This window comes from Anomaloglossus baeobatrachus, chromosome 6 (genome assembly GCF_048569485.1).
Source record: "Anomaloglossus baeobatrachus isolate aAnoBae1 chromosome 6, aAnoBae1.hap1, whole genome shotgun sequence".
NCBI classification, from domain to species: Eukaryota; Metazoa; Chordata; class Amphibia; order Anura; family Aromobatidae; genus Anomaloglossus; species Anomaloglossus baeobatrachus.
Genome location: NC_134358.1, coordinates 480,185,759 through 480,191,815, shown reverse-complemented (window position 1 = coordinate 480,191,815; position 6,057 = coordinate 480,185,759). Strand labels below are relative to the sequence as shown.

The 6,057-nt window shown below is 43.5% G+C and overlaps 1 long non-coding RNA gene across 2 annotated transcripts; it reads left to right on the top strand.

Moving 5' to 3' along the window:
• The first annotated feature begins 412 nt into the window (after window positions 1–412).
• LOC142244488 (uncharacterized) lies at window positions 413–6,057 on the top strand. Of its 2 annotated transcripts, none has more exons than XR_012724559.1 (5): window positions 413–542; window positions 2,767–2,855; window positions 5,089–5,167; window positions 5,468–5,536; window positions 5,800–6,057. It is a non-coding gene; the product is annotated as an uncharacterized LOC142244488 (long non-coding RNA). The 2 variants fall into 2 exon arrangements; XR_012724558.1 differs by having other exon boundaries at window positions 499–597.

The following is a 6,057-nucleotide window of genomic DNA, read 5'->3' as shown; positions in this document are numbered from 1 at the left end:
ATTTTTAAGAGAGAAACTAATGAAACTGCTGCTAAAAACTGAAACACTGATATCAATCTGCTCCAGCACACCCATTCATCTTTCACATAAGAAAAAAAAGAAACAAAAACCGATGGTTTTATGGGGAAAATAATAACTCATGTGTAACAAACAAAATATTAAAGCATTTTATCTGTAGCTCACAGGAAAGAGAAGAAGAAAGACAAAGATCCCAAAAACGGCGACACCTGTACATGGAGGAAGGCGGCTCCGGGCTGCGCTCACCACACACTGTACAACAGCGACATCTGCTGGACGGGAGCAGAACAGCAGACAACACGTGGCAAAAACTTATCAAAAGTTTGATACGATTAGAACTTTCTTTCTATGATAATCTGTTGTGTGAGGACGGGACGGATAGGAGATTAGCAAGGTTCCGGATGTTATCGTGATCTGCAGCCTCTGTAGATGGGAGGATCCACAGTGCACTGCACACGAGCCTTCCGGGGGGAGCGGCGCCTGCCCCTTCCAAGGTCCTCATTTGGTGCGGTGACTGCGGAGAGGTCGGTATCATGTGTCTGCAGCGCTCCCGGGTATTGCTGCAGCTATCTATGTAATGTATGTGTGGGTATATATATATATATAATCTCTCCCCCCCTCCCTATCTCTCTGGTGCGTGTATTCTGCACTGCCCTCGGCTGCTCCCCACGTGTTGGGCCTTGTGTAGTCTCTTCCTGTTACTGACCTGACCCTGTTCTGATCGTTTGTGTGAACATTTACTTGCAAGAATTCATAACCCTGGATCTGTAATGTGGTGGGTTGTTGATTTTTTTTTTTTTTAAACTTAACCCTTTACTAACTATATACATGCACAGGCCCTACTGACTCGTAAGTAACACCAACCCCCCCCCCCCCTTACTTCTACTTCCACTTCCCCATTTCAATGTGTGTATTGATGTGGCTTATGCTGAGCATTCTATTTATATTTTTACCTGTGCTGTTATGGAATATTTTCCTATTACAAAGTGTGTTTATGTAATAAGTTCTATAGTTCTCCACAGAGGGGAAATGAAAAATTGAAGTGCAAAAGTGAAAACTCGCCGTGCTCTTAAGGGGTTTACTGTGTTGCAATAAATAAAGGCATAGTTGCAGTATGGTGGATCTGAAGTGACTGGGTGTAAGGCTATGTGCCCACGTAGCGTATTTTCATGCAGTTCTGCACCGCAGTGTAACTGCATGCGTCCCGCGTCCCCAGCATAATCTATGAAGATTGTGCCTAATCCATGCTCATGTGGCTTATTAGAACGCATGCATCCAGAGCGCATAAAATCGGCTTTTCAGTACGCACTCCAGCGCACATGTGCTGTTCAAATCGCTGCAGAAATTTATGCAGGGACAGAACGCAACGTGGACACATATCCTAACTGTCTGGAGACAGTGGGTGGGATTGGTTGGCGGCGTAGAGACAGTGGGTGGGATTGGTTGGCGGCGCAGAGACAGTGGGTGGGATTGGTTGGCGCTGGTGGGTGGAGCAGAGACTGGGGTGGGATTGGCTGGTGGGTGGAGCAGAGACTGGGGGTGGGATTGGTTGGCGCTGGTGGGTGGAGCAGAGACTGGGGTGGGATTGGTTGGTGCTGGTGGGTGGAGCAGAGACTGGGGGTGGGATTGGCTGGTGGGTGGAGCAGAGACTGGGGGTGGGATTGGTTGGCGCTGGTGGGTGGAGCAGAGACTGGGGGTGGGATTGGTTGGCGCTGGTGGGTGGAGCAGAGACTGGGGGTGGGATTGGCTGGCGCTGGTGGGTGGAGCAGGGACGGGATTGGGCGGCGCAGAGACGGGGGCATAAGTCCATGCGGTCATTGAATTTTCTAAAATAGAAGGGGGCTGTCTGAGAGTAAGGGTATGTGCGCACGTTGCTTTTTACCTGCTTTTTACCTGCTTTTTTGCTGCTTTTTCTTCTGCGCTGTTTAATGCCAAAATGGATGTGTTCTTCTATTCAAGCAAAGTCTATGGGAATTTGGGTTTCTTGTTCACACTATGTTGTTCAAAATGCTGCCTTTTTGTGGCAGAACTTTGGTCAAAAACTCAGCTTTGCAGTGCAAAACCCAAATGGCAAAAACAATTGACATGTTGCTTCTTTGAAAAGCTGAGTTTTTGACCAAAGTTCTGCCTCAAAAAGGCAGCATTTTGAACAACATAGTGTGAACAAGAAACCCAAATTCCCATAGACTTTGCTTGAATAGAAGAACACATCCATTTTGGCATTAAACAGCGCAGAAGAAAAAGCAGCAAAAAAGCAGGTAAAAAGCAGGTAAAAAGCAACGTGCGCACATACCCTAAGACTCCCCAGGTGAGGGGAAGGGGGTCCTTAACCCCCAGATCCTCGTTTAATTATGCAACCCCTTCCCCCACCTTGGGGTCTTATCCCCAGCCCCCCGCTTCTATTTTAAAGAACTCCATGACCATGTGGACTTAAAAATTAAAGGAACTGCTGGGCCACCTAGGGTGGGTGTGAGCAGCTTATCACCAACTGCGCCCACTAACTCCTGTGGTCACACTCTCACTTCTGGTCCCCGATACTGCAAGTATGCCATAAATAAAAGCTCATGTCCCCCTGTTGTCCTAAATACATACACTGATGTGAGCGGCCCATGGTGTATTCCATAGACTGGTATAATAGTGCGTGATGCAGAACATTTATTATTAGGACAGTGTTGTTTATATTCGTACCTTTTTTCCCTGCTCCTCTCTACTCGCTCACTATATCTACTTTTGCTTTTTTTCTTGCAGCTTGCTAAAAATGACCGCCCGTCACACATTGCCAGCGCTGCTGGGGACGTGGATACTTTGGTTTCCTGGAGAAGGCACCTGAGGCAAAGGTGAAATAACTTCTAGAAGTTTCTAAATGATGATCTACTGTATACACCACGCCATGTCTCCAGTCAGGCTATGTACTTTGGCCTTTTAGTGTCTCGTCTCACATGAAGGACGGGTGCCTCAGTAACCTCACAATTTTCTGCACTGTTGTTGTCTCCTCCTTGGATCACCTTCTGATAAATTGTCAGCATTATATAGATGATATTGATGAGCCGCTTCTTCTGAGCTGCTCCTGCTTAGCCCTAATAAAAATACTGTAATGTGCATAGTCGATGACGACAGCTGTACTCCCTGATTATATCATCATTGATGTTCAAAAGGATTTACCTGAGACTGTGCACGGCCCCTGAACTCCACCCCATGACAATTAGGCTATAATCATAGACTTCAAAGGGAAACATATTTAGCTATGGGGAAAGTTTTCTTTTTTTTTTTTGTTAAATTTTTAAAAAGAAAAGCTAATCTTGTAGCGGTTTTGTTTTTGCTTCTTCTTTTTCACATGTTACAATCAGTATTAACCCCTTAACGACCCATGACGTACTGGGTACATCATGGATCGTGTGCCGGTAAGCCCCGCCCCCTGCCGCCGGCAGGCGGCGGCGATCCGCGCACATATCAGCTGTTATCAACAGCTGACATGTGTGCCTGCTAGCCACGGGTGGAATATCTTCCACCCGCGGCCATTAACCCCTCACATTTCGCTGCCAAGATCTGGCAGCGAGTTGTATATGGGCGCCGCCATGACAGTCACTTACCCCGCCCCCACCGGAAGTCACGTGACATGATCACGTGACTTTCGGTGGTTGCCATGGTAGCACAGGGTCATGTGATGACGCCTGTAGCTTACATGACTCACTTCCTCTCAATGCCGGAATACACCCGGCATTGAAAGTAAAGCAGCAAATCTGCAGTTCTCCGCTCTGTAGCTGAGATCTGCAGATAGTGCAGAGCGATCGGATTGCTGATTGCTATAGCCCCCTAAGGGGACTAGTTAAATAAAAAAACATTTTAAAAAAATAAAAAAACCTAAAAGTTCAAATCACCACCCCTTTCACCCCACTGAAAATTAAAGGGTTAAAAAAATAAAAAATATACACATATTTGGTATTGCCGCATTCAGAAATGCCCGATCTATCAAAATATAAAATCAATTAATCTGATCAGTAAATGGCGTAGCGGCAAAAAAATTCCAAACGCCAAAATTGTTTTTGGTCGCCGCCAATTTTGCGCAAAATGTAATAACAGGCGATCAAAATGTAGCATCTGCGCAAAAATATTACCGTTAAAAACGTCAGGTCGAGACGCAAAAAATAAGCCATCAATGAGCCTCTGATCCCGAAAAATGAGAACGCTACGGGTTTTGGAAAATGGCGCAAAACGTGCGCCACTTTTTTTGGACAAGCTTGTGAATTTTTTGTAACCCCTTAGATACAAGTAAACCTATACGTTTGGTATCTACAAACTCGCACCGACCTGAGGCATCACATAGATACCTCAGTTTTACCATATAGTGAACACCGTGAATAAAATATCCCAAAAACTATTGTACGATCACACTTTTTTTGCAATTTTTCCGCACTTGGAATTTTTTTGCCGGTTTCCAGTACACTATATGGTAAAACTTATGGTTTCATTTAAAAGTACAACTCGTCCCGCAAAAAACAAGCCCTCATATGGCAAGATTGATGGAAAAATAAAAAAGTTACGCCTCTCGGAAGAAGGGGAGCAAAAAACAAAAACGGAAAGTGCCTGAAGGAGTTAAAAATAAAAAAAAAATGGAAACCTTTCCAACAGTTTCACCAGCCACTGAGGCCATTCTATACTCATGCGCCCTGTACATGTGCATTTCCTGAAACGTTAGATGCAATGGTCAGACCCATTTTTTCTAATGAGGTGCCTACTAAGCTTGTGCAAAGGAAGGGGGAGGAGGTCTGCTGTGACATCCCCTATAGGGATTGGTGGACCCTGTGGTATCTTAGATCTCTCCTGTCACTGTAATCCTGCCTGTGCTGATAAGGGGCCTGCTAAAAACTTCCTGAAAGGGCAGATAGCTTGAGCCTAAAATGGCTCCAGTGGTCACTGTGGAAATTGCAAGATTCCAAATTTAGTGTTAATAAAATAATATTTAAAAGAAAAAAATAATTTTATTATGTTTCATTTTTTATATATATATATATATTATTATTTTTTTTTTTTTTTATTGGAAATGTTCTAATGTTGTTTTTTTTACTTTAGTTTTTTTCTCCTCGGAAACCAACTCCACCCTCAACTCATCAAATAGATGTTTTATATATTTCTGACCACATATAGAAAGGTGAGTAACCTGTACACAATGTATATATGTAATTCTGAAAATGTACAGCATGTAGCCAATGATGAGCATTGTACTCCCTGATCGGAAATGTTATTCTGTAACTGATGCCTTTTAAAGGATTTACCTGAGGCTACAATAGTCATCAATCTGATCTGTGAATCTGCATCTTCACAACATCTTATTTATAATTCTTTTGTTTTTTTGTTTTATTTTTAAGCTTGTGTGCTCACAGTTTGGGGGGGGAGGGGGGGTCACATATATTATTTGGACCATTTAATAATAATAATTTTTTTGTTTCAGCATTCTGCTGGGGTCTGACCATTGCCCTAGGCTTGCCCGCCTGTTTGGGAACACCCGCGTGTGACCATGGTAAGACGTTATTGTGTCAGCTGTACGGTGAATGTTGCGATACATAAGTAGCCAATGATGAACTGTGTACTCCTGAGCGGAGGTCATCTCCAGTTGATGCTTTAAAGGATTTATCTGAGGCTACGTCTAATCGAGGCTCTTGTTAGTAATACATAAGGCCTAGGAGACAATCATTGAGGCGGTCAGATCAAGTCAAATACTTCTTAATGGAGGTATTGGAAATATTGACTCTTTATCATGATTGGTTTTCTTCTTGTTTGTAGGTTAATCGGTAGAAGTCAAGAGACTGCGGTAGAAAGGTCCAGCTGACGCCACGCTGAAGAGCAAATCAACAGAGAATGACTGTCATTTTTTTTCAATCACTGAAGTGTTTGTTTTTTAACTTTTCTTAATAAACATTACTTAATATTTAAGAACATATTTTTAATCTTCCAAGATTTTTTTTTTTTTCCTTGAGCATGATTTCATATTTATCAAGATGTACCCAGGATAAAAGTCCGAGCAACACCCATCCCCCCCCC